This window comes from Pantherophis guttatus, chromosome 2 (genome assembly GCF_059756535.1).
Source record: "Pantherophis guttatus breed Tessera chromosome 2, ASM5975653v1, whole genome shotgun sequence".
NCBI lineage: Eukaryota > Metazoa > Chordata > Lepidosauria > Squamata > Colubridae > Pantherophis > Pantherophis guttatus.
Window position 1 is genome coordinate 129,211,467 of NC_142064.1, and position 25,498 is coordinate 129,236,964.

Sequence of the window (25,498 nt, forward strand, 5' to 3'; positions counted from 1 at the left end):
TATCAACTGACTTCTAACAAAAGGGTGGAAAAAAGGAAACCAGACAAAATACAGATTTCTCCCAATATGCAAAAAGATCTGGCATAGTAACCTATGGGTAGGTATGTACCAATCCAATTTACCTGTTGTGTTTTATGGCAGGGGTCTCCAACCTTGGCAACTTTAAGCCTGGTGGACTTCAACTCCCAGAATTCCCCAGCTAGCAAAGCTGGGAGTTGAAGTCCGCCAGGCTTAAAGTTGCCAAGGTTGGAGACCCCTGTTTTAGGGGATTGCCAATTTGAAGCAGGAATTCTTGTTTTGGGCCCTGCAATTTTCTGTGTTCCCCAGTTCTCTGAAACTTGAGTTCAGAAGTCTGCTTTTATTAATGTGCAGTTTATTGGTATGATAAGATGTATCTGCTGAAGTGAAGGAAAATCTGAACCATTGAACCAGAGCAGAAATTATTACAGGAAAATATCGCCTCTGTGTTTTGAAAAGTTCTTGTTCAGAATGTCTTGGTTTTAATTTTCTTTCCTTATCCAGCATCTTAAACACTTTTAAATCTTAAAGAAGCAGGCTACATAGTTGTTTGCTATGTAAGCTTATTGAAATCAATGGGTTTTTACTCCTGAGAACAGATGCATAACTGTGGGCCGAGTGTCCTATGAAATTGGTACCAAATTTGAAATATTTTAGACATGGGGCATCTAAAATCAACCAAATCTGGAAGTCTGGTATCATAGAAAAACACAGACAAGTCCATTTTTCTTGTATCTGTCTGGGCATGTAATTTGAACTACCTGCAAGAATTAGATTCTTAAAGCAAAACACTATTTTTATATCCCTTATTATTGAGGTACATTTTGATACGCATTTGGTACCATGACATTGCTGGTTGATTGTTTGATCCACAATTCCATGTTTTGTTAAGAATCTTGTTTGGTTTGCTATTGCTTTACATATTTTACAAAAACACCCAAGGGTGGTTGGTCGAAAGCGGCAAGGTGGTAGATGTGGCATTGTGATCCAAGCTTTACCCCTTTTGTACATATATTAATATTGCACGCACATACAAAGGAGTGGGACTTGGATTGCCTTGCTGTGTCTGCCATCTTGCCTATTTTGACTCCCCAACCCCACTCCATGGATGCTGCTGATAGTCTAGGCCAGGGATCGGCAACCTTAAACACTCAAAGAGCCACAAAGGCCTTAACCGAAAGCCCCCGTTCAATTCAGGAGCCAATCGGAAGTCCGGTTTCCCCATCGTAGTCTCCTAGTGCAGCGTCCTTTTTCCTCTGCTGACCAGAAGTCCGATTCCCCCACCATAGAGTCTCCTCCTAGCACAGCATCCTTTTTCCTCTACCTGTCCTAACCAAAAGCCCTATCAAGTGTGGAGCCGACCAGCAACAGGGAGCTGCAGCAGAGGAATGAAAGAGCCACATGTGACTCCAGAGCCACAGGTTGCTGATCCCTGGTCTAGGCCAGTAGTTCTCAATCTTTTCTTCACCACATGACCACAGACCGTGGCCACGGAACCCCAAGACTGAACTCGGGGGTTTAATCATAACACTCCTTCAGGCCTTTATGATTCACCTGTGATGTCCTCATGGCCACCCAGGGGTCTGCGGACCACAGGTTGAGAACCACCGGTCTAGGCTGCTTGAAAGATGATAGTGTTTATGCTGCCCAATTCCTTGTGACTCTGGGTAGTTTAGAAACTGCTAAAAATATTTGAAAACAACACACCACCATCACCACCCCAATATAGATAGCAGAGATAACAAACGATGGAAAAAAGAAAATGAAGAAAAAGGAGCTTCAATAATACTCACCAAAGGCTCGTGCGACCAGGGCCTTTAGCGCCCTTCCAAACACCAGAAAGATGACCGGGATAGGCATTTGAATCTGGGGGGGCGGGGGGGGGAGCCAGAGGATAAGATGCAATGTAAGAGGTGCCAAGCTGGCACTAGTTGGCACCTGTTCATTTTTGAAAGTCGTGAGCTTTCATTGGACAACCTGGGAGAGCATCACTTTAGCTTGGTTATTCAGACAGCCAATACTCTCCTGTAGGATCTTTGAACTCTGCAATTGCCATACTGATGAATGGATGTGCACTCGGGGACGGTATTTTTGTTCTAAAATTTAGCCGCCACATCCTTACTTCTCTTTCAGTGGTTGCTCCATTCCATTTCCTGTATTGAAATTTATACTTCTCTTTCTTGCTTACCCTCATGCATTGACCAACTCTGCATCTACATATTTGCACAACTTATATTCATTTGAATTTGAATTCGAACCTTTTAAGGTAGGGAATTCAGTAGGAATATGCTTTTGTCTCTTGCACTGAACCTGTCCACGCTTGATCCTGGTTAATTTTGTCTGATTATCTTAAATTTTGTTAGATTAGCAGGTCTGATGACAAGGACAGAGCTGTAGAGGCAGGCCAAGATTGGCATCCAGATTGAAGCATTGTCTGCTTGATCTTGAAAAGCGAAGCAGGGCCGGTAACCAAGTATGGAAATTCATTAGAAATCCCAGACTGTTAGCTGGGCTGAAAACCTATATCAGAAAAAGGCAGTTGCAAATCATTTCTGCTGTGTCAATAAAGCTACACGACTGTGTGTCTGAAACCAACAGAAGTAGAGCTCAACTTGAAGAAGGCCATAACTTTTCACTTGAGCCAGCATAATCCTATATATATTTATTCCATGGTGCTTATTCCAGGAAGTCAGTCACAGGGCTACCAAGTAGGTGGACTAATGTATATAACTTATACAGAGCAGGATAAGAATAGGCGAGCCGTGCAATTTGTTTCATGGATGCTTTATCTTCTTTTATGTCTTAACAAGGGATGGGAAGCAGGTATTGTCCCCTGCATGCTGCTTTTAATAAAAATGTTTAGGTTCTAAAGAAACCTAATTGTAATCAGGGAAACGTGAAATAACACTTTCATAAGGAGTGGTGGATAGTCGTCTAAAACTCATGTCTCTTTATAAACATCAGTTGGGCAAAATGGGGCATTATACCAATTTTGCTCAACTTACCTCAAATGGGCTAACTTACAGAATGCGTCCAAAGTTCATGACATGTGACTCCCTTCAGTGATGCCACACCACACCACTCTCGCAATCAACTGTAGTCATGTGATGGTAAATTTTCAACCCTCCCTGCCAGCTTCCTACATGTCAATGGAGAAGGTATTGGCAGGAGGTATAAATTTATTTGTGATTGCCATGCACCCTTCCAGCTCCCTCAAGCACAGTTGATAATGGAGAAGCTGGCAGAGAAAGTTTCAAGTTGCTTGGGTAAGTTTCCTCACTCACGCAACTTCCCAAGCCTCTCTGCACTTGCACAATGCCAGCTACTTGTGCACCTCCATTCAGTCTTCCCAACCCATTCTGTATTCCCTTGCACCACTGATGCACCCCTGCTCTGCACCCCATGCCCCATTCCCAACCAGTTGGCCATCTCTCGTACACCCCTGTGCATTTCTGCAGAACCCAACCTGTGCTGCACTGCATCCTCCCTGACCCACCTGGCATCTCTTGTGCACTTTTGCATACCCTTACCCACATTACAGTCTTCCAAGGCACCTCTATGCACCCTACCTGACTTGTGCAGTACCTTTTGTACACCGTTACACACCCTTCTTCATCTGCATTGCATCCAGTGCACCTCCTGGATCTGTGCAGCACTTCCTGACCTGCACTACATCTGGCAAGTCCTCCCTCTACTTGCTCATCCTTTCTGACTCTCACCACACCCGTGTGAATCCTCCCTGATGTTCACTGTGCCTATTTTTTAAGTCAATGGAAAAGCCAGCAGAAAGTCTAAACTAGATGTGGCAGGAAGAGGGAGGGAGGAAGATTTTCAATGCTCCCTCTCAGCTTTCCATAAAGAAAAAAATGGGGAAGCCAACAGGAAGTCAGAAGTCCCTTCTATTCCCAGGGATTTTTTGTGGGCCCATGGTCATTCTGTTTCTCAGTTTAGATAAGGTAATACCTCTGAAATAATGACGTAACAAGACACAGGTTGTCTAGTGGTCTTTAAAATGGCAGTAGAAATTCAAGCAAAAATGGTTTTTCCAATCTCTCCTAGTAACATGAATTTCAGCATTTTGCTGTAGGAAGTATTCAATTAAGAGAAGAAAGCATGTACCAAACGCTTTACAAAATTTCTCACTTTTCTCTACAGCTTGTTCAATTGTATAACAATTTATGCTATCCAGAAGTTCTTATTGTATTGCTAAAATCCCATTTACAAAGATCCAAACCCAATAAGGACTAAAGCTGCCAAGGCTATTTACCCCCTCTGGCCAGGATCCAGTGGCCTAGCATCAATTTTCCATCACCATACCTGACAAGTATGATGGGGATCCCTGCTTTGATCAAGGATCACTTTAGGACCGGAGAATTTATAATTGGAATTTTGATAGAGGGAGCTGTAGAAAAGCCTGCACTTGGACAATGATATAAATGTAGTAATCATATACCTGAGGACTTAATTTTGATGATTCCATCAAGCAACTGACTGCCAAACATTATCTCTCAACATAGGGCAAGCACTCTGTGAGAAAATGTTGTTGACTGATTCAACTCGGGATTTGTATGGTGGAATGAAAGACATTTGACAGAATTATGTGTTTATTTAAAAGATTGATATGGCCACCCATCTTAAGCAACTACAATTTAAGTTGAAGATTGAAGAATGGCTATCAGATGAAATACTAGATGAACTCATTGATCAGGGCACTCCAGAGATTTGTGATGTCAATTTTGCTTTTTCCAGGAAATGTAAAACTTATTCAAATATGTTTAGAATTACTGCCCCACAATTTGCTAAATAAATAAGTCCCCCAAATAAAACCTTTACATCAGTGATAGATTATACTATCCTGTGTATTGAAGAAACTATAAACAAAAGAGGGGAAATTAGAAACCCCTCTATGGATGGAAACAGCAGATTAAATGGATCATACAAGCATTGAATTACATTAAAATGTATATTCTGATTCTTAAGTGGATGGATCAGAGAGCTAATTTGCTAATATAGCACCAATTTCTATATAGCTAAATGGATTTTTCTATCAGCCTATGCTTTTCTAGTTATTTGTTGCTTAGCCAAGAAGTCAGTTCATAAACAAGAGCCCTTTTTCCTTAAAAAGAAAATTATATTCTGTTTAACTTTTGTTCTATATACAAAGCTCTCCATTTTGAGGAGCATTTCTTTTGTTTTTTTCCCTCTTGATTCAAACTATGTTTGCTTCTTCAATCTCCTTGGTTGAAATCTCCAAATATAGGTCTATTTCAGTGGTGAAATCCAATTTTTTTTACTACCGGTTCTGTGGGCGTGGCTTGGTGGGCATGGTGTGGCTTGGTGGGCATGGCAGGGGAAGGATACTATTGGAAGAAATATCCTTCTAGGTTCTGCTCCAAGTGGGGAAACAGACACTGGAAACATGGAGACTGCTTGGAAAGATGGTTTAATGGTGGACAGGATCGCATGGCTTGAGTTCCTGAACAGAAAAAGGGGGGAATACAGCGAGTCCACAGGTTTTTATGCTCTTTCTGGCTCTGAACTTCCTGGGGCCCAGAAAGAGTATCCTGATTGGTTGTCAGACTCCCAGGGGATGGGGGTCTTAGCTAGCCTTGCTGGCTGATGGTCACATGTGTTTCCCAGGTCACGTGGTGAGTTTCTGCTGCTATTGTGTAGAGGGCTAATCCTATCTTTGTTGGATCTTTGGCAATTCCTACTATGGCTCTGCCTGAAGGAGGCAGATCTTTGTTATGTAGAATAGATTGGCCCAGGCCTTAATGGCCCATTGACAAAGGGTGGGGGGCAGGAAGGTGGGAACTGCTTTGTCTGTAAAATATGCTTCTCCTTTTCTCATCCAGGGAAATATAATATTCTGCCTTTTTCATATTTCCTAAAATATTTCACTCTTCCAGGAAAGGGGTGGGTGCTAACTTCCTACAATACTGCCAAATCTCCATTCCCACCCCACTCCTGGGGGAAGGATATTGTAAAATCTCCATTTCCATCCCACTCTGGGACCAGCCAGAGGTGGCATTTGCCGGTTCTCCGAACTACTCAAAATTTCCGCTACCGGTTCTCCAGAACCTGTCAGAACCTGCTGGATTTCACCCCTGGTCTACTTATACCATTGGCCTCATCTTACCAATTTGCTGAGATGGAGCACATCTCCCTGAAAGTGAGGCGTTGGAATTTCTTTCTATCTTGGAGTGATCTTATTTTCTACTGCACTTTGTCCGTATCAATCCAACTCTGCATAGGAATTGATGGAGGGTAGAATGGAATGGAGTGGAGAATGGAGTGGAAGAGAGAGGAGGAGAGGAGAGGAGAAGAGAAGAAGAGAGAAGAGAAGAGAAGAGAAGAGAAGAGAAGAGAAGAGAAGAGAAGAGAAGAGAAGAGAAGAGAAGATTCTTTATTGGCCAAGTGTGATTGGACACACAAGGAATTTGTCTCTGGTGCATAAATTCTCAGTATACACACAAACAACAAAGTGATAAGAACTAATCCCTTACATTCCTTCTATCTCATTAGCGATATGGTATGTTGAATTCATAATTGGGAATTAGTGGACCACCAATTTTGCACCCATTTATTCAAGGTCTGGGTTTATATTGTGGAGTACTCTGCCAAGACATCTCTTCTGAAGCATTCACAAAATATCCAGGGTATTTCACAAGCAGGTATACCCTAAATATATCTGGTTTATTGGGGAATGAGTCAGTTTCAATCTTAAGGTGATTTAATGTGATTTCTCAAGATTGGTCAGACGAGACAGCAGGAAGTCAGGAAGGTTTTATGAATTCTACCATTAAAACAATTCTTATAATAAGACGTATGAAAAGACACTGAAAGTTTGGGTTTTCCAAGGAGATAACTAAGCAAGCAGTTCCTACAAACAGGCCTACAGTCTTCCCTTCCTAGTCACCCTTTAAAGGAGATTTTAATGTAGCAAATTATTTGGCCTAATTACTCTGCAGTTCAGAAATTAACTTTCTCTGCCAGCAACAGTGCTCTTCTTTTAAAATGACAATGTGCCTATCCTATAATGTAGCTGGCTGCGGAATCCACAAATCTTAAAGTTGCCAAGGTTGGACACCCTTGCCCTAAAGGGACATTCCTAGCAATTTCCATTCCAATTCCACTTTGGTGGTCTTGAACTTCTCAGGAACTGCATCTCTTCAGCAATTTGGCGCTGCTTAATCCCATCCTTGTCTGCTAGCCATTAAGAGAAATGGCTTTCCTCTCCTTCTCACGGCTTCTTAGTCCATTTTTCCTTTCTCTGTGCGAACCCATTATCTTTCCTTTTCTCAGACTTAGATTATCAGCCACAAGTTCAGTTTATATGTCTGGGGGGAGGGGGAGTCATGTGACAGGATGGCTGACAGTATTTATTGTGTCCATATATGGGAGCACCCAGAAATTAAGTGGACCCCTGACATTATAGGATTTTGGCTGTCTTTTTTAGCAAGTCAAGAATTGTCAGAATATTTCTATGCAAACTTCAGTCACATTAAAATAATTGACAAGGACATGAATGATAAATTGAAGGGAAATTTCCTTTGAGACTGACAGTATGCATTTTTCTCAGTCACCCTTTACCACAGAAGAAATGTGCCATGGCAACCTCTTTTTCCAATGGTGTGCCCCATACCTTTGCTTCATCTTATTCCCTCTAATTAAGGCAGACTTAATATACTTTTAGATGTACCCAGTATGAAGTTGACTTCTGGCAACTGCCTGGGCAACTCCCTGAAGTTTTCTTGTCAAGATTTCAGAAGTGGTTTGCTCTTGTCTTTTTTCTAGGACTGAGAGAGACTGACTGGACCAAGGTCACCCAGCTGGCTTTGTACTTAAGGCAGGACTAGAACTCACAGTCACCCAGTTTCTAACCTCTTTAAAGAAACTACTCCAGTCCCACACCAACACTATCCAAAGGCAGCCACAAGTGTGTAAAAATCTGTTTGATTTTAGCTATTCCTGAAATTCTAAGTCATATCACCTACTCGGAATCACCCAGCCATCCTATAAAAATAATATGAAGTATGTCATCATTGCTGCTGTTTTGTAACAACAATTGTGCTTGTCAGTAGTGGGGAGGGGGGCTCCATCCCTCCTTTTGGCAAACACTGAGGTAACTGCTGCGACTGGGAACAGAAACAATAAGCAGGACAGAGATCTGATATGAGCACAGCCAATTTCATGCAAGTATAGTTTCCTGCAGATTCAAAGTTAATGTTCTTTTTAAACCAGTCTCTTGTGTTTTCTGTAGAAGTATAACAAGTGACTGCTTGCTCACAGACATTTATATATCACAGGCAAATGCTCCTGGAATTTTGACACCCCAGTTTTCTAGAATGCCTCTAGAGATGGGCTGACACTCAGTGAGGTGTCCTTTTTTAGAGTAAATGCATACATTTAAAGCTTTGTGCAACTGTGGATAAATGTAAGAATGCCCTTCTTGAACTCTACATCTGGTAAGCAACTGGACACAACCATATTATTTTCTTGGCAGGAATATCAAAGGAATTTACTTTTCCTTTCTTTTGGAATATTTCTTCAACTTCCAAGTTTAACTCCATAGCCTTGGGATTTCCTAGTAGTCTTCCATTCAAGTATTAATCAGGTCAAATCCTGAGATCAACTTATCTTGATCACATTTTAAAATGAAAATGAAATCTTGAGGAAGTCATCCAGTGTTGCTTGCTGGTAAGTTGGATGGCATATAAATTTAGTAAATAAAAAGATAAATAACGTGAAGCCACATAGATTGTCTTCCTCCCTGAAGTGTTTCTACTCATAATCTACATCCAGAAGAATCTAGCCTTGTTCTATATAGAATAAGATCCTGGTAATTGGAGATCTACGGCTTCTGATTGTGGAGGCTTTAATTTTGTTTCTGTGGATTTTAATTTTAATTACAAAATCCCCCACCTGATATTTTTGGAGCAGTGAACATGTCTGCAATCTGTGCTGTGTGTGCCTATTCACAAAATGGCCATGGTGATCCCAAAACACTGATTTCAAATTTTGGTAGGCCCAAGTCATTTTCCTAAGAAACTAAATCAAAGAAGAAGGATCTAAGGTTTAAAGCAGAACCCCATTTTTGTGACCTCACAAATACTGTGTATTCTCATCTAGAATTATCCTCTCCAAACCATCTCTCTCTTATCTGTTTTTAGATGCCCACATCAGTGGTGGGATTCAAAATTTTTTACTACCGGTTCTGTGGGTGTGGCTTGGTGAGCATGGCTTGGTGGGCATGGCAGGGGAAGGGTATTGTAAAATCTCCATTCCCTCCCCATTCCAGGGGAAGATTACTGCAAAATCCTCATTTCCTCCCAATCAGCTGGGACTCGGGAGGCAGAGAATAAATGGGGGTGGGGCCAGTGGCGGGATTCAGCCAGTTCGCACCACTTCGGGAGAACCGGTTGTTAACTTTCTGAGCAGTTTGGCAAACTGGTTGTTGGAAGAAATCAATAGGGCAGAGAACCGGTTGTTGAATTACTTGAATCCCACCACTGGGTGGGGCCAGTCAGAGGTGGTATTTACTGGTTCTCTGAACTACTCAAAATTTCCTCTACTGGTTCTCCAGAACTGGTCAGAACCTGCTGAATACCACCTCTGGCCCACATGTAACACAGTCTTAATAAACAATTCATATCCCCCTCATATCATTCACATTTCACTGTTTTAGACTCACATTAACCAGAATCTCCATTTTACCTGGTATACAGAAGATCTCACTCTCCCAGCCACTTGATTGCTTTATTTCTTTAAAATATTTCTATGTCTAAATGAGTTCATGCAAAATGCATACATTTCAAACGGTAGCATTATTTGAACACCACAGCTGCTCTCAAGGCATATCAATAACCCAGGCAATCTCCAACAAGCAATAGCTCTAAACAACATTGTATTGCATTAAACTTTTCCATCGATATTTTAGGAGAAATCCAAGGTCCATGAATCTGTGGTCTTCGCATCTAGGGGTAATTAATCTCTCTAAAAAAACCGATGACCTGTGTGAAAACCCTATTTCTTAATTTGTCATGCCTCGGCTTGAACAATTAGGTTTTAGTCTAGCTGGACCTCTACCAAAAATACGCTGGAGAAATGCAGCTACAGGAGCACCTTGCAAGCCACCTGTGTGGCTTTAGCATTAACTTAAATTTAATCTGCCATCTTTTCCACGTTTCCTTAGGCATAGGCCGCCTTGAATGGAATGCCGTTCGTTTTCGAGTGAAGGTGCAGAAGATTGGAACATATGCCCCGCTCAAAGACTTGTGAGCTGCAAAAGTGATGTGACTATTTCTAGTCCTGAATGTAAATATTTTTGTCTTCCCCAAATTTAAAATGGAAAAACAGTGAAAGTTTCAAAGCTGCCATCTGCTGAAGAACCTCAGCCTTCAAGATATTTACAAGGATGGGATTAAAACAAATAAATAAAAAAAGCTGGGTAAGATTCTAGACCAGGGGTGTCAAACTCAAGGCCTGTGGGCCGGATCCAGCCTGCGGGGTGCTTAAATCTGGCCCTTGAGACCAGCTTGGAAATAGCAAAGGACCGGCCCGGGGTGCCTCTGGCATCCAAAATGGGGCACGGAGGGGGGGCGTGGCACCCCTGTGCCCAGTTTTTGGCCTGCACAGCCTCCTGCTGGCCAACCCCCCCCCCCCATGCCCCGTTTTGGCTGACAGGGTGCTCCAGGAGGCATCCGTCCCATCTTCCCCCCCCCGCCCAGCCCACAGAGGAGAGAACTACAAAGCTGATCTGGCCCTCAAAGAAATCCAGTTTGACACTCCTGTGCTAGACTACAAACCAGAAGATCCTGATATCAAATCCTCCCCTAGGCATGAAAGGCATCTGGGAGACTTTGGGCCAGTCACTCTCTCTTAGACCAACCCATCTCACAGGGGGGTTGTTTTGGGGAATATAAGTGGAGGGAGCTTTAAGGTATGTATGCCACCTTAAGTGACCAAAACAAAGGCGGGATAAAAATCAAATACAGGTAGTCCTCGACCTACGACCACAATCAAGCCCAAAATTTCTGTTGCTAAGCGAGACATTTGTTAAGTGAGTGTTGCCCCATTCTATGACCTTTCTTGTCATAGTTGTTAAGTGAATCACTGCAGCTGATAAGTTAGTAACTCAGTTGTTAAGTGAATCTGGCTTCCCCATTGACTTTGCTTGTGAGAAGGCTGCAAAAGGTGATCACATGACCTTGGGACACAGCAACGGTCATAAGTGTGAACCGGTTGCCAAGCATCTGAATTTTGATCACATGACTATGGGGATGCTGCAAAAGTCATAAGTGTGAAAAACGGTCATAAGTCACTTTTTTCAGTGCCATTGTAACTTTGAATAGTCACTAAATGAACTGTTGTAAGTCAAGGACAATCTGTAAATCAATAAAAGGCTGTATATTATTATATTAGAGTTAAGATTGGCATATTAGAGTTAAGAGCAAAGTAACAGTGATAATTGCTGGGGTTTTTTAGTATGGAGAAGGAAATGATGCCTGATATTTCCTCAGATGCTTCCAAAGTCTTCCATATTGGGCTGCTGTTTTCTTTCTCTGGAGTATAAGTGAATAAGGGCTCTTGAGGTATGAGGAATTCTGGCCAAAACCAGCTGCTGTGGCTCTTTGCCAGGCTGTTCCTGAGAATTAAAAAAACAAAAACCCAGAAGGGGTGGGAGTCTAAAAACATATACAACTTCCCTCCATAGTTTTGTAGCAAATCAGAGATCCTGAAATCTGGTTGCTTCACAACACGCCGAGAATCATGTGCAGCAGCAGAGGAAAAGCAGCAGGCTGATTTCCCCCGTTCGATGTAAGTAAAAGAGTGAAAATTTTGTGTCGTGTATAGCAAAAGGTTCTGGCAAGGTTTTGCCGGAAGTAACGCGAATGTAGTAACAAACTATTTTTGTCTGGTATTGATCGACTGCTGTAAACGTGTGCATGTTTGTCTTAAGTTTTCACCGGCAAGATTAGAATCGATTCAAGATATTTGGCTACTCCAGGCAAAGGGCAGAAACTAATTTGTGCCTCAGTCCCCACTTCCCATGAAAATAAGAACCTATTAGACAAGCTGTTAAGCCAAGAGTGGGAAATTAATTTTCCTGAAGGACCACATGAGAAACTGGGATTATTGTAGAGGCCCAAATCAATAAGGCTGTGAAGGTGTGAGGGCTTGAATGCATGCATAAACTGGGAAAAAACAAACCAGTTGCCTTCAAAATAAAAGCAATCCATGTAGGCCAGATAAGGATAGCCTAAGGGCCAGATGTGGCCATATTACTTAGTATTTTGGTGTACACGTGCATAGTATTTTGGTGTAGAACTGTCTTCTCCTCTGTCGCTGAGAACAAGGAGAGGGAAAACATCTCTCAAAGCCATTTCCCCAATCTCTGTTTGTAGGCATGGCGAATGGAAGATAAGGATTTGGCCCAATTTCTTGATTGAAATGGCTTGAGACTAGGGTAGAGTTCACTATCAGTGTAAGGATCATTAGGTTTTCTTTCTTCAATTGGCAGCCTGGCCATAATAGACTCTTCCCTAAGGCCTAGGCCTAGAGATGTCACTTGGTGCTTGTATACACTGCTTGGACACAAGTGGCCAGAACAGATGGGAGTAAGCTAACTATACATCTCAACCGTTGTCCTGATTGGTTTATGAAGAAGTCCAGGAAAGTAGGACTGCACAGACCCACAGAGAGGAATGTGGGTTTAGCCCTGTGTCACAACTTGCTTCCCTGAGGCCCATGCATGACAGTGGGCTTGCGCAGGTAAAGGGGAAGAAAACTGAAACGACTAAAACCATATTTATTTGATTTTTTAATTTAGTTTTATTGCTTTTAAATGTGGTTTTTATATTCTGTAAGCCGCCTTGAGTCACCATGGACGAATAGGCGGCAATATAAATTTATTAATAAATAAATATTAATAAAGGAGAATATTGGTAGCACAGGATTGACATGAGGGGTTCTTGGTGGTCTCTGAGCTTGCCATATTCTTTGTCCTCAATTAACTACTTTAAAAGATGGTAGGTCTAGACTCTAGACCCAGCCAGGACCCACACATTTATTTCCTTAGAAAGGGAAGCACAGAGGGAATCTTCCCATACTACTTAATCCCCCAGGATGCTCTCCCAACACCCCAGCCTTCCATTTGCCTTTTTCTCTAGACAGATGGATATATTTCCAAACAAAGAAGGGGTCTGCTTCACTGCACATCATGTTTATTTTCTAGAAGTGGCTACAGAGGCCCCCAGGGATTCCTAGGTTGTAGGTTTCCATTTCAGATTTTTTTTTTGTATGTAATTAAAATATAAAATCAGCGCGGGGAGCTTGATGGCTACCGAGGAAGTTATTGCAGGCAAACGCATGGGTCCCGTTGGCTGCCCCATGGAAGTTTTGCAGGACGGACTGTACTGGATTAAAGGAACCCGTTATTGCACCTGTTGCCCGGCAGATGGCGCCATTACGTTATACAATTTCCCTACACAGCGCAAACATATAGGGAAAGATCGGGCCCCAGAGAGAAAACAGGGACATTGCCTTCCTACTCACTCTGTCCTCCCTCTCCAAGCACATCTTTTCTCCCCCTCTTAATTAAATGTGGTTGTAATAATGTGGAATGTGTTTGCTGTATACATGTCAGCTTGTTGAAGTCCAAAGAACCAGCAAGCCTGACATGTGGTAAACATTACAGTGAGTCTGTTTGGTTCTCGGAATGAGGATGAGGGTCCAACCGCACTGCCATCCATTTTTTTGTTTTTGTAGCTCTGTGAAACCTGATTCCCCCCAAACCCAGCAGCTGTTGCTGAAGGCAGAGACAACCCCTCCGAAGTCTGCAGCCCTTGACGCCCGAAGCACCCCTTATTCCACCCTCCTCCCCACTCCGATCTCTAGTGTTTTGCCATTGCCTTGCCAATTGCGTGCTTAGCGAGACTATTTTTAACATTTCAGATGCATCTATTTTTATCCACGCTCCCTTTGTGCCAGGGAAGCTCACTGGGCATTGCTGATCCAAAGCTGGACATGGCAATGCTCTGGGATGGTAGACCACACGGACATCCAGTCCACCTGGCTGTGGACACGGGGGTCTTTTAAAGGGGGTGTACAGGGGGGGGAAGCAACACTAATTTCATCCTCATTTTTCTATCTACGTGCTCTTTTTATCCCACTCATTCTCTGCAGCCATCTCAGGCTTGGTTGAATTCCTTTGCTTTGCGGAGAGGATGCAGTTCCTGGGGCTTTCCCCTTATTTGGCAATTTCTCTTCTGGAGCCTTAAGGCGGTTAGATCTCAAGACAGGCGCAGTTCTGCTATGTTTCATTGAATCAGAGTGTGCCAGTCAAGATTCTTTCAGGGATAAATCGAGGGTAATGGGGGTGGGGGGAATAGATCACAATGAACATTGGAGGGGGGGCAGGAAGTGATCTTTAATGCATAAACATTCTTGCATATTATTCAGACAAACGTAAATATAGAGGGCATGCTATTCTACCACTTCAGCCTGCTCTGCTCCTACGTTTCCTAAATCCAAATTGAAGATCCCACTTCTCAAGTGGGAATCTCTTGTTCTTTGTCTTACACCAAGACAAATTCCTTGTGCGTCCAATCACACTTGGCCAATTAAAAAAATCTATTCTATTCTATTCTATTCTATTCTATTCTATTCTATTCTATTCTATTCTATTCTATTCTATTCTATTCTATTCTATTCTATTCTATTCGCTGGATCCAGCTTAACAAAACACATAAAATAATTGTTAACCTGACCCTACCTACAGAACAACTCTCTTCATGGGAACTGAGCCAGGCCAAGTAGAGCAACATGGCAATCTCTGCCGAAGGGAAATGGGTTCTAATCCAGGGTGCCGGAAGACACTTAAAAGGACCGTATTTAAAGTCTCCATGTTCAGAAGCAGTAATAAGCATCTCCCCTGGGGACAAACAGGAAAGTTGCAGCCAAGGTGCCCCGTGCTTCCCAAACGGAAGTTGGAATGCTAACCAGTGTAGAGAGAATGGTATTCTGCAGGAGGGATCGGCCTTGATGGCAAATATTCTTTCCTGAGTCACCTGAAAGTTTATTTTGCTTTGTGTGCAGTTAGGCAGCCAGCCATAGGCAGGTTGTGGAGAAAAGATAATCATATCCATATATCTCCCAAGGTGCTGAGAAAGTCTTCATGCTCAGAGCTCTTTTCAATCAGAATATAGTATTTTTAGGTTGGCTGAAAACTTGACTCTAAGGCAGCTACATAAAGGATAATCATATTTGAGTCCCGTATCACATTTCTTCATTGCCTAAATAGGCATACCATATAGGTGGGGAGCATTTCAAGGCTTTCCTTATTCTTCCAGTGCTTCCTAAGGAAAGCATCTTGTAATAAAAGTTTTCCCTTACAATACACTTGTAATGTTGCTGTTATCCTAGGAATGTATGATTCTTTTCTTCTAGTGGTTATTCCTGTTGCCTAGAATCTAGATCAGAGATGGCTAACCTTTTGCCAACACATGCCAAAAGCGGGGGGAATGCGGGGGGGGTCATACACGTGCATGCCCACACCCATAATTCAATGCACCCTCCCCACTGCGCATGCGCATGCGACCCCCCCGCGTTCCCCCTGCTTTTGACACGCGATGGCACGGTGAGCCAGGTTGGCCAGTGTTTTGCCCTCCCCAGGCTCCAGAGGCTTTCTTGGAACCTGGTAGGACGAAAACGGCCTTCCCCACTCATCCACCCCCGGAGGCCCTTCGGAGGCCAGAAATGGTCTGTTTCCTGACTTCTGGTGGGCCCAGAAGGTTCGAAAATTAACTGGCCGGTGCGCACATGCACACTGGAGCTGAGTTAGGGCAACACTCTCGTGCCCACAGATATGGCTCTGTGTGCCACTGTGGCACACGTGCCATAGGTTCGTCATCACAGATCTAGATAGTTTCCAATGGTGTCTGTTTCCTCAATCCTTCAAAAGCAGTTTGGCGACAATAATGATGATTATCTCCACTGCCACTGACTTTGTATCTCCAAGAACAAGGAACAAAGAATTAGGGCCTTAACCAGAAACAACGTCGTCTTCTTCCTAGCATATTCCCGCAAGTGCAGGGTCCACTTTTTGGATCACCAAACACCACTTTGCATGGTCAGCTGCAGGGCGCTGGCCTGGGGCTTGCATATCTTTGTTGTCATCTCTGTTTTGGATGCCTGTGAGGTCTCCAGCCATTGACTTCTAGTTGGTAGGCAGTCTTGGCGATGGTGGAAGGTGCTGCTCTCAGGACATGTCCATACCAGCGGAGCCGGCCTTCTCTCATCTTCTCTATAATTGGTGCCACACCACAATGTTGTTGAATGGTGTCATTTGTGATGTAGCCAAGAAGGGAGATGCCCGATATTCAACGGAGCATTCACATTTCCGTGGCATGGAGATAGCTTTCGGTCCCTGTTGTTGCTGCCCAGCACTCAGTGCCGTACAGTGCTACAGGGCGGATGGTTGTCTTGTAAATCTTAGATTTAAGACGGGTTGGCATTCGTCTATCACATAACACACCCGTGAGTTCTTGCCAACGCATCCAGGCTGCCTTCACCCTTGCTCGCACCTCGCCATTGATATTGCCATTGCCTTGGAGGTAGGATCCCAAATGCTGAAAAATGTCCACCTTCCGACAGGCTGGTCAGATTCTAAATTCTGTCTCATTTTATGACCTTTCTTGCCATAGTTGTTAAGTGAATCACTGCAGTTGTTAAGTTAGTAAACACAGTTGTTAAGTGAATCTGGCTTCCCCATTGACTTTACTTCTTAGAAGGTTGCAAAAGGTGATCACATGACCCCAGGACACTGCAACCGTCATAAATATGAATCAGTTGAACTGCTTTTGAGGGCAGCCAGTGCAATGAAGGCAGTGAAGCATCTGCCCCCCCACTTCCTTCTCAGATTATGCAATCCACGAGCTGTGCTCTCAAGAGTGTAAAAGAATGGCTGGGGTCTGATATAAACGGGGGCACAAAATGGCTAACCAATGAATTTTTCCTATTTGGGATTTCGCACATCAGGCTGATTGTGTATGCATTATCAGTATTCTGGCCTTGCATCCTCCTGTGGTACAGATGTGTTAATGGACAGTTCATGCCTAAAGTGTAAAGAGACCATAAAAAAAAAAAGAAAAAAAAAAAAAGAGCCTGGTGTGATATTTGTCATATTGGGCCTTCTCGGCAGGGAAAATAAAACATATTTTTAATGATAGCAAAATGGAGGGTCAAAGTAGTAATGCTGGTGGAAAATCCACAATATGTAAATTAGACAAAGCAGATGATTTGTCTAAAGCAGGGGTGTCAACCTGGATTTCTTTGAGGGCCAGATCAGCATTGTAGTTCTCCTCTGTGGGCTGTCGGAGGGGGGCAGGCAGCGGGGGAGGGTGGGAGAGACGGGACAGATGCCTTCTGCAGCACCCTGCCAGCCAAATTGTGTGGCCCCTCTGCCCCATTTTCGGCCCCACTAGGCCTCCACATGGCCCATTTTTGGCCGGCAGAGTGCTACAGGAGGCCAGGGAGGCTGAAAACGGGCCATGCGGGGCCTCCACGTGGCCCATTTTTGACCGGCAGAGTGCTGGAGGCCATGAAGGCCAAAAATGGACCACGAGAGGGCTGCACACATCCCCCACAGCCCATTTTGGTCGGCAGAGGCACTGCGGGCCAGTCCTTTGATATTTCCAAGCCAGCCCTAGGGGCCAGATTTAAGCACCCTGCAGGCCAGATCCAGATCCATCGGATCCCGGTCTGTGGGCCTTGAGTTTGACACCCCTGGTTTAAAGAGACAGTGTAAACTTTGTGACAGGGATTTGAATCCGAGTCTCCCCAGCCAGGTCCAACGTGCAAATCATCACCCAAACGTGAGAAAGAAGAGACTTCTCTCTCCCATGCTTAAGCTTTGCAGTGACAGTTTTAAACTGCACTAGGGATTAGGGTTAAGAATTTCAGGCCCCTCAGCACTGGAGGTGGCAAGGATGGTTAGATCTGTCTGATTCTGCATCAAGCTCTTGGTACCAATGAACTCTTTGCCTCTTAAATGAACTTCATCTCCCATCGACCACAGTCTGCCTCATCCTTTTGAAGCAGCGCTACAGCTAAAGCCTTTGGCGTTTAGTCATGCTGACCACATGACCATGGAGACCTCTTTGGACAGCACTGACTCTTCGGCTTTGAAATGGAGATGAGCACCGACCCCTAGAGTCGGGAATGACTAGCACATATGTGCGAGGGGAATCTTTACCTTTACCTTTAGAGCTACTTCCCTGGGGTTGCTCTGAGTCCCAGCTGCTTGAAAGTGCTCAGTTGCCTACTGAGCTCCATCAAGAGCAGAATCACCAAAGGGAAAGAATGAACAGATCCCGAAGTCCATTGGATTGCCACCATTTACTAGCCCATTTAGTAGGCTACCTAGGGGCAGTCAAATGTGCAGAACCAAAAACAGACAAACCCCCCCCCCCCCCCAAACAACAGGATAGATTATTGTGAGGCTGGAACTGGAAAGCATGTCCTTCACTTTTAAGTCTGAGACATGTAGAGCTAGAGTAACTTCTATTCAGTATTGAGCAGAAATGCAAAATTCTACATTTTTAAGCAGGTTGGAGAGGGATACAACCCGCTACTTTTAAAAAGGGAAAGCACCTTGCCTACCAATCCCGCACTCCACCAATAAAAAAAAAAAATGAATTGAAACATAGCTTGCATTTTCATCAAGGTTTTGTTAAAATAAAAAGTCACTGAATGTTCACTCATCATGAATGAGCCAATCTGGAATGTAAGAGGTCAGCATTTATTCATCGACTTTAATATTATACTCAGGCAGCAGCTTTACAGGATCTTGCACAGAGTGCTCTTCCCAACCATCTGCTCTCCTTTTCCTTCCTTTCAAGGAGGAGAAGGATTGAATTAGATCTGGATTCTTCGGTAAGGAAATCATATGGCCCTTGGTCTCCCCAAGTATGTTAAATAAGAGTCCTTGGCCAAAAAACCCACAAAACCCACCTTGCAAAATAATGGAACTAGCAAAATAATGCTAGTGTTACCATTTATTGTTCAGGAGTAATTAACTTTCCCTAAAGGTAAAGGTAAAGGTTCTCCTCGCACATATGTGCTAGTCGTTCCTGACTCTAGGGGGCGGTGCTCATCTCGGTTTCAAAGCCGAATAGCCAATGCTGTCCGAAGACATCTCCATGGTCATGTGGCCAGCATGAGTAAACACCAAAGGCGCACAGAACGCTGTTACCTTCCCACCAAAGGTGGTCCCTATTTTTCTACTTGCATTTTTTATGTGCTTTTGAACTATGTTGGCAGAAGCTGGGACAAGTATCGGGAGCTCACCCTGTTACACGGCACTAGGGATTCGAACCGCTGAATTGCCGACCTTTCAATTGACAAGCTCAGTGTCTTAGCCACTGAGCCACTGCATCCCTGTAACTTTCCCTAGTCTGGCATTTTTAGAGATGTTGGACTATATTTTCAGTACGCCAGCCAGAGGTGTTTGAGGTGGGAACTGCCAGTTGACTAGAAGTCAACTAGGGCACAACGTTGAGGGAAAGACGAGATAGTGTTCATTGGGATGGAGCAAAGCAGAAAATAGTGAACTGTGCATAAACTGGCATTAGGAGAGTTTCAGTCAGGAGCAAGGAATTGCAGCTTGTATAAACCAGCAAGCATACCAGAGTATAAGTGTAATTGTAAAACAGAACAGATAGATGGCCATCACACACAAATGGATAGAGCTTCTTTGTAGAGATTTTGGGTATTTTTTCCTTGAGAGGCTTACTTTAGGGCATATATAACATTTTTCAACGGGAGAAAATGATGCCATCAGTTACGATACTAGCAGACAAGTCCCAAAGGCTACAAAAGGGGGACTTGGAGATTGCATGCTGGTTATGTACTCCAGCTAGGTTTCATGAACTTAAGAAAATAGAACGACTCTACAAATAGAAACAGGCCTCTTTCACATATGCGTGTGTTCCTGATAATATGTGGGTGTTTGAAGATGAATCCATTATTTACCCTTAGACAAAAATCTGATGCTATGAAAAATAGTCAGAGCCAACAGCTTTATTAAAACAAAATCTCTGCCACCCCCTCTGCACCAGCCTGTTGGAGCTATAGGTAGAGAGGGGTTTGTTATTTCTTAATAATGACAAAATAGGGAAGTATTTTCTCCAGATCTGAGGACATTTGTAAGACCGGGGTGGGGGTGGGGGTGGGGGCAGAATAAATGTTAAGAACACACCACAAGCACAAGGCTTATGTCTGAATGCAGAACAATTAGCATCAGATAACCTTTCTTCATTGCTGAGTTACAATACCCATTGCATGAGCCTGCACAAAGCTTTACTGGCATGAACATTGCTTCTCCCTTTGCTGATCCCTAATCTTTCTCTGTTGCTTCTGTTCTGACTGCTGATGAATACCGATGATACTGTAAATAGCAGCATGCTGTTCCTGAGAGACACCTGCAGGATTCCAGTGTCCATCAAAATAAAAATGTGAGCATTGTGAAATCACAACATAAGCATCACTCCTATCCTTGGGTGACATCACAGCACATATATAAAAGGGGTGGAGCTTGTATCACAATGGAGGTACTAGTAATTTCAGCATTTGCCACAGCTTTTCCTGTCACCTCACGAATCCTCTGGAAACAAGTTGGTTTTAACTCTGCTGGCCTTCTCAGAAGGCCCTTAAGACCCAACGGTTTGCCTGGACGTGGGTGTCAGGAGGTTAGCTGAGCCCATGAAATGTCGATTGGTTTTCTTGGTTGTTATTTTATGCTTTTTAAATTTGTTTATTACTGCTTGGTGTTGATATTTTAAATTCTGTGAGGTGATTGGCCATATAAGAGACTTAAAACAAATAATATGTTCCCTTGTAACTCGCCCTGTGGATGATTTTGGCTATCCACCCTCTTCTATATGTCACCAGCCAGTAAGAAAAATTTCCACCAGCCATGGAGGTGCAGCAGGAACAGAGTAGCCCTACTCGTATTTCCTTATTTTGTCATCACTTGAATATTTGGCGGTTTTTTTAGCAGAGTACAGCATACCTGGACTTATTTAGAATTTCTCTCTCCTTTTTCATTCTTTATCTAGACCACAGATGCTGACTTCTAGGTTCCTCTATGTTGCTTTCAAAGGCAATTGGAATAGGGCTGGTCCAATCTGTTCACTGTTTTAGACGGTCAAGGCCTTTGAGTTAAAGCACCACTGATGGGTCAGGCTAGAGCTATTACGTGATTTTGACAGACCACTGATGCCATGGTTTGTGTCTAACTCTTAAAGGAGAAAACAGCACCAGCAAACAGAGTTAATCTGTCACTGGAGAGAAAAAGCATGCCCACATTACTCAGAAATGCCCAATACACCTCCCTTCGCAGTGATTCACTCCACCTGTTACTTGCCATTTGTGCCTCCAGTAACAAGAATGGTGCAGTGGAACTGATGTTACATACTAGCAATTGTCATGTCCAAATGCACATGTATAGTATAGGTGGTACCTGGCTCAATAGTAGTAATTGTGAGAGGGATCTTGGGAGTCCTAGTGGACAATCATTTAAATATGAGCCAGCAGTGTGCTGCAGCTGCCAAAAAAGCCCACACAATCCTAGGCTACATTAAAGGAGGGATAGACTCAAGATCATATGAAGTATTAATACTACTTTATAATGCCTTGGTAAGGGCACAATTGGAATATTGCATCCAGTTTTGGTCGCCACGATGTAAAAAAGATGTTGAGTATTTAGAAAGACTACAGAGAAAGAGCAACAAAGTTGATTAGGGAACTGGAGGCTAAAATATATAAAGAACGGTTGCTAGTTTAATGAAAAGAAGGACTGGTCACTAGGGGGTGATATGATACCTGTGTTCCAGGGGTGAAATTCAGCAGGTTCTAACAGGTTCTGGAGAACCAGTAGCGAAAATTTTGAGTAGTTTGGAGAACCGGCAAATACCATCTCTGGCTGGCCCGAGAGTGGGGTGGGAATCTAGATTTTGCAATATCCTTCCCCCAGGAGGGGAAGGAATGAAGATTTTGCAGTATCCTTCCCCTAGAGTGGGGTGGGAATGGAGATTTTGCAATATCCTTCTCCTGCCACGCCCACCAAGCTACGCCCACAGAATCGGTAGGGAAAAAAATTTGGATTTCACCCCTGCTGTGTTCCTATAATTTAAGGGGCTGCCACAAAGAAAAGGGGGCCAACCTATTCTCCAAAGCACCTGAAGGCAAGACAAGGAACAATGGATGAAAACTAACCAAGGAGAGAAACAACCTAGAACTAAGGACAAATTTCTTGACAGAACAATTAATCAGTGGAAAGACTTGCCACTAGAAGCTGTGGGTGCTCCAACACTGGAGGTTTTAATAAGAGATTGGACAACCATTTGTCTGAAGTGATATAGGGTTTCCTGCCTGAGCAGGGTTTGGACTAGACTTCAGGTGAATTGATCAAGGGGATATGGCCAGAAAAGACACTGTTGAGCCATGTTTGTCCTCTTGATTAGTTGTAAGTGGACCTCACTTGGCTTGGCAGTGGAGAACTGCTCCTGTTTTAAAAGAGCTATAGTTCAGCCTTAGTGCAATCTGTGTTCGCCTGCAAAAGTGCCCTAATATATCAAGAGGGCTGCAAAATCTACTTGAAGTGCTCCTTGACTAGAGAGAGCTCGGTATGACTTTGTATGAAGCACCATCCAACGCTCTTGTTCCTCCTCCGCTACTCACAGAAACTTGCATTATAAGGAACCAGGTACTTATTCATCTAGCCCCACATTTTCCACTTTTAACTGGCAGAGGTTTTTCAAGCTTTCCAGAAAATCAGCCCCTGACACACACACACACACACACACACACACACACACACACACACACACCCTTCAAAGCTTCCGTTCTTTGCCATAAAGTAACTCACAAGGCCACTTTCCCTGAACGAGGCCTTGATCTGTCTTTGCCATAGTTTCAACTACCCAGCTCTACAGACTCTAAGATTACAGATTCCCCGCCCCCCCGCCCTTCACCCGTCTCCCCGTTCCTTTTAGTTCTCCGCTCGGTCCGCCACCGCGAAAGGCAGTTTTCGTTGCCTCGTCCCACAAGCGCAAACTTTTAAGACCCACTAAGTTTCCTCGGCCCGGTTTGCGGCGTGAATGCGAGACGCCCTGAACTCAGCAAATGCAGCAGCCCGGTCCTGTTTGCAGACGTTTCTTAAGACTCTGGCGGTGGAACTGGCCTGGATAAGTTCCCGGCCGCAGCGATCGTATTTCTCTTTCCAGACTGTCCCTCCTCCATCCCTCCCTCCTTGCAAGAGGGATCGCCGTTATTGCGGCGCCTGGTGCCTTGGATCAAGTTGCCCGCGGATGGGGTAGGGCAACGCGTGATTTGATGATTATACCAAGGGATGGCGATGGCCTCCCCTTTCTCCACAGTTGACAGAATAACGCTGTGGCGGCGGCGGCGGCGAATAAGAAGAAGAGAGAAAATAATAAGTATCTTATTAGGAGTCTCCTCGAAGCCCAATCGCAAGGACAGCTGCAAAGATGCGGCTCGCGCCAAATCCCGGCCTGACCCAAACTCGTGCTGCGATTGGACAAGACGCGGCAATTTTTTTTTTTCCAAGCTCGGGAACATTTTGTAAGAGAAGTGGGGTGAAGCCGAGAGCGGGCGGGCTGGCTGGCTTTAATTTCAGCTAAGAGTCTTTTTCTTCTTCCTTCCTTCTTGGAACGTATTTCGAAACCTAGTCCCAAATCCAACATTTCAAGTGCTGGAATAGAAAGATATATATCTATATATCTGGCTTGGCTCCTGCCCGCCAACCATCTTGAGTACATTTGGAAGCGGGCGAACGAACAAAGCCCATAGATTTTGTCTGTTTGAGCGGCCAGGATTGAATTTAAGCGGAGAGGAGAACATTTTTTTCCCTCTCTCTCTCTCTCTCGTTGGAACGTGTTTTGAACTGCCCTCTTCCCTCCACAACTGAGCTGTGCAGTATGAACATTAAAAAAAAAAATGGGGATGCAGAGTGCACTTTTTGTCACTCCAAATCTCATGGAATTAAACTGGTTCCAACGGGAGAGTGTTTTGCCTCTGTAGGGATATGGACAATGCCAAGGAAAGGAAAATGTTGCACAGCTGAACTCGTTTGTGTAGTGTGTATTGCAGAAGGTTTTAGCACTTCTGTTGAGCTAGCAAGTAAAAATTGTGGCATTACTACATAGTGTTCTCTTCTGTTGCGTTTGGGGCGATTCATGACCGATTTTAGCTTTGTTCGTTCAGCTGAAACTCAGGATAATACAACAGTTTCAGTAAACTGACATTGAACAAATATTTTGAAATTGAGAGACAAGTGCAAAGATGAAGGTGTTTGGATAGCTTAGCTGTCTCAGGAATTCTGGGAGTTGAAATCCACAAGTTGTAAAAGAGCCACATTTGCCCACCCCTGGGATAGGTCATCAGAAGATCTTGGTTTTAGTGCTGCCTGAACCAAAGAAGCTTCCTGGGTGACTTCAGGGCAATCCCTGCCTTATCCCAACCTACTGAATAGATGTTGTGGTGAAAAATGAGCAGGGAGCACTACAAACAACATCCTGAGCTCCTGAACAAATGCAGAATATAAACCTCACAAGTAAATGTAATAATGATAATGACCCTTTTTACAAGTGTGCTAAACTCTTCATTTATGCATTTATATGCTTGCTAAAACTCATACTGATAACTGGCAACATATGAAAGGATTAAAAAATATAAACTATGTTAAACAATAAAATGGCAGTTAAAACCTTTTACAGATTAGCTTGATCCCAAAGACCAAATAAAGGCCTGCAGAACTGGCGATAACTGTATATCTGGGGGAAAGCATTCTAAAACGTGTGGGGGGCACCACAAAGAAGCACCTATTAGGCAGATATTTTCAGAAGCAGGTGGTTCCACATATAACCTGGTCTTATGTCACATAGGGTTTGAACTTGTGAGCATAATAAGAGATAGCTATAATTATCCCTGTGACCTCATTCTGCACCAGCTGAAACTTCTGAGTAGTCTTCAGGATAGTCCTACATAGACCATTTTGCAATAATCCAATCAGAAGATAGCTATGAATCCCCAATCAAATAGGTACAACTAGCACATAAGATAGATCTTTGAGACGTTTCCTTGAACCACAGCTTCAAGCAGGAGCTATGAATTTTGAAGAACTCCCAGAGTGTGCACAGAAACCAAGCAAGGCAGTGCAACCTCACCCAGTTTCAAGGGCAAAATAACTCCCGTTCTGGAAACTTTGTTTTGAAGTCTGTTCTTCCCCATCCAAATCCCCAGAGGTTCCAGACACTAGGATAAAGGTAAAGAATGTGTTTAAGACAGTAATTATAACAACTTTATTCGTTTGTTTATCACATTTTTGAACCATCCATCTTCCTCTGAGAGGAACTCTGGGTAGTGGACAATAAAATGTTAAAATAAAAAAAAAATT

General features: G+C 43.6%; 1 protein-coding gene across 2 annotated transcripts in view; it reads left to right on the forward strand.

Annotated features, from left to right (window-relative positions):
* Positions 1-11,737: 11,737 nt before the first annotated feature.
* ARHGEF25 (Rho guanine nucleotide exchange factor 25) overlaps positions 11,738-25,498 on the forward strand; it is a 98,890-nt gene continuing 85,129 nt past the window's right edge. For both annotated transcript variants that reach the window (XM_087886713.1, XM_034419202.3), the window contains exon 1: positions 11,738-11,838. The gene's annotated coding sequence lies outside the window, so the exon portion shown is untranslated. The remainder of the gene's footprint in view (positions 11,839-25,498) is intronic.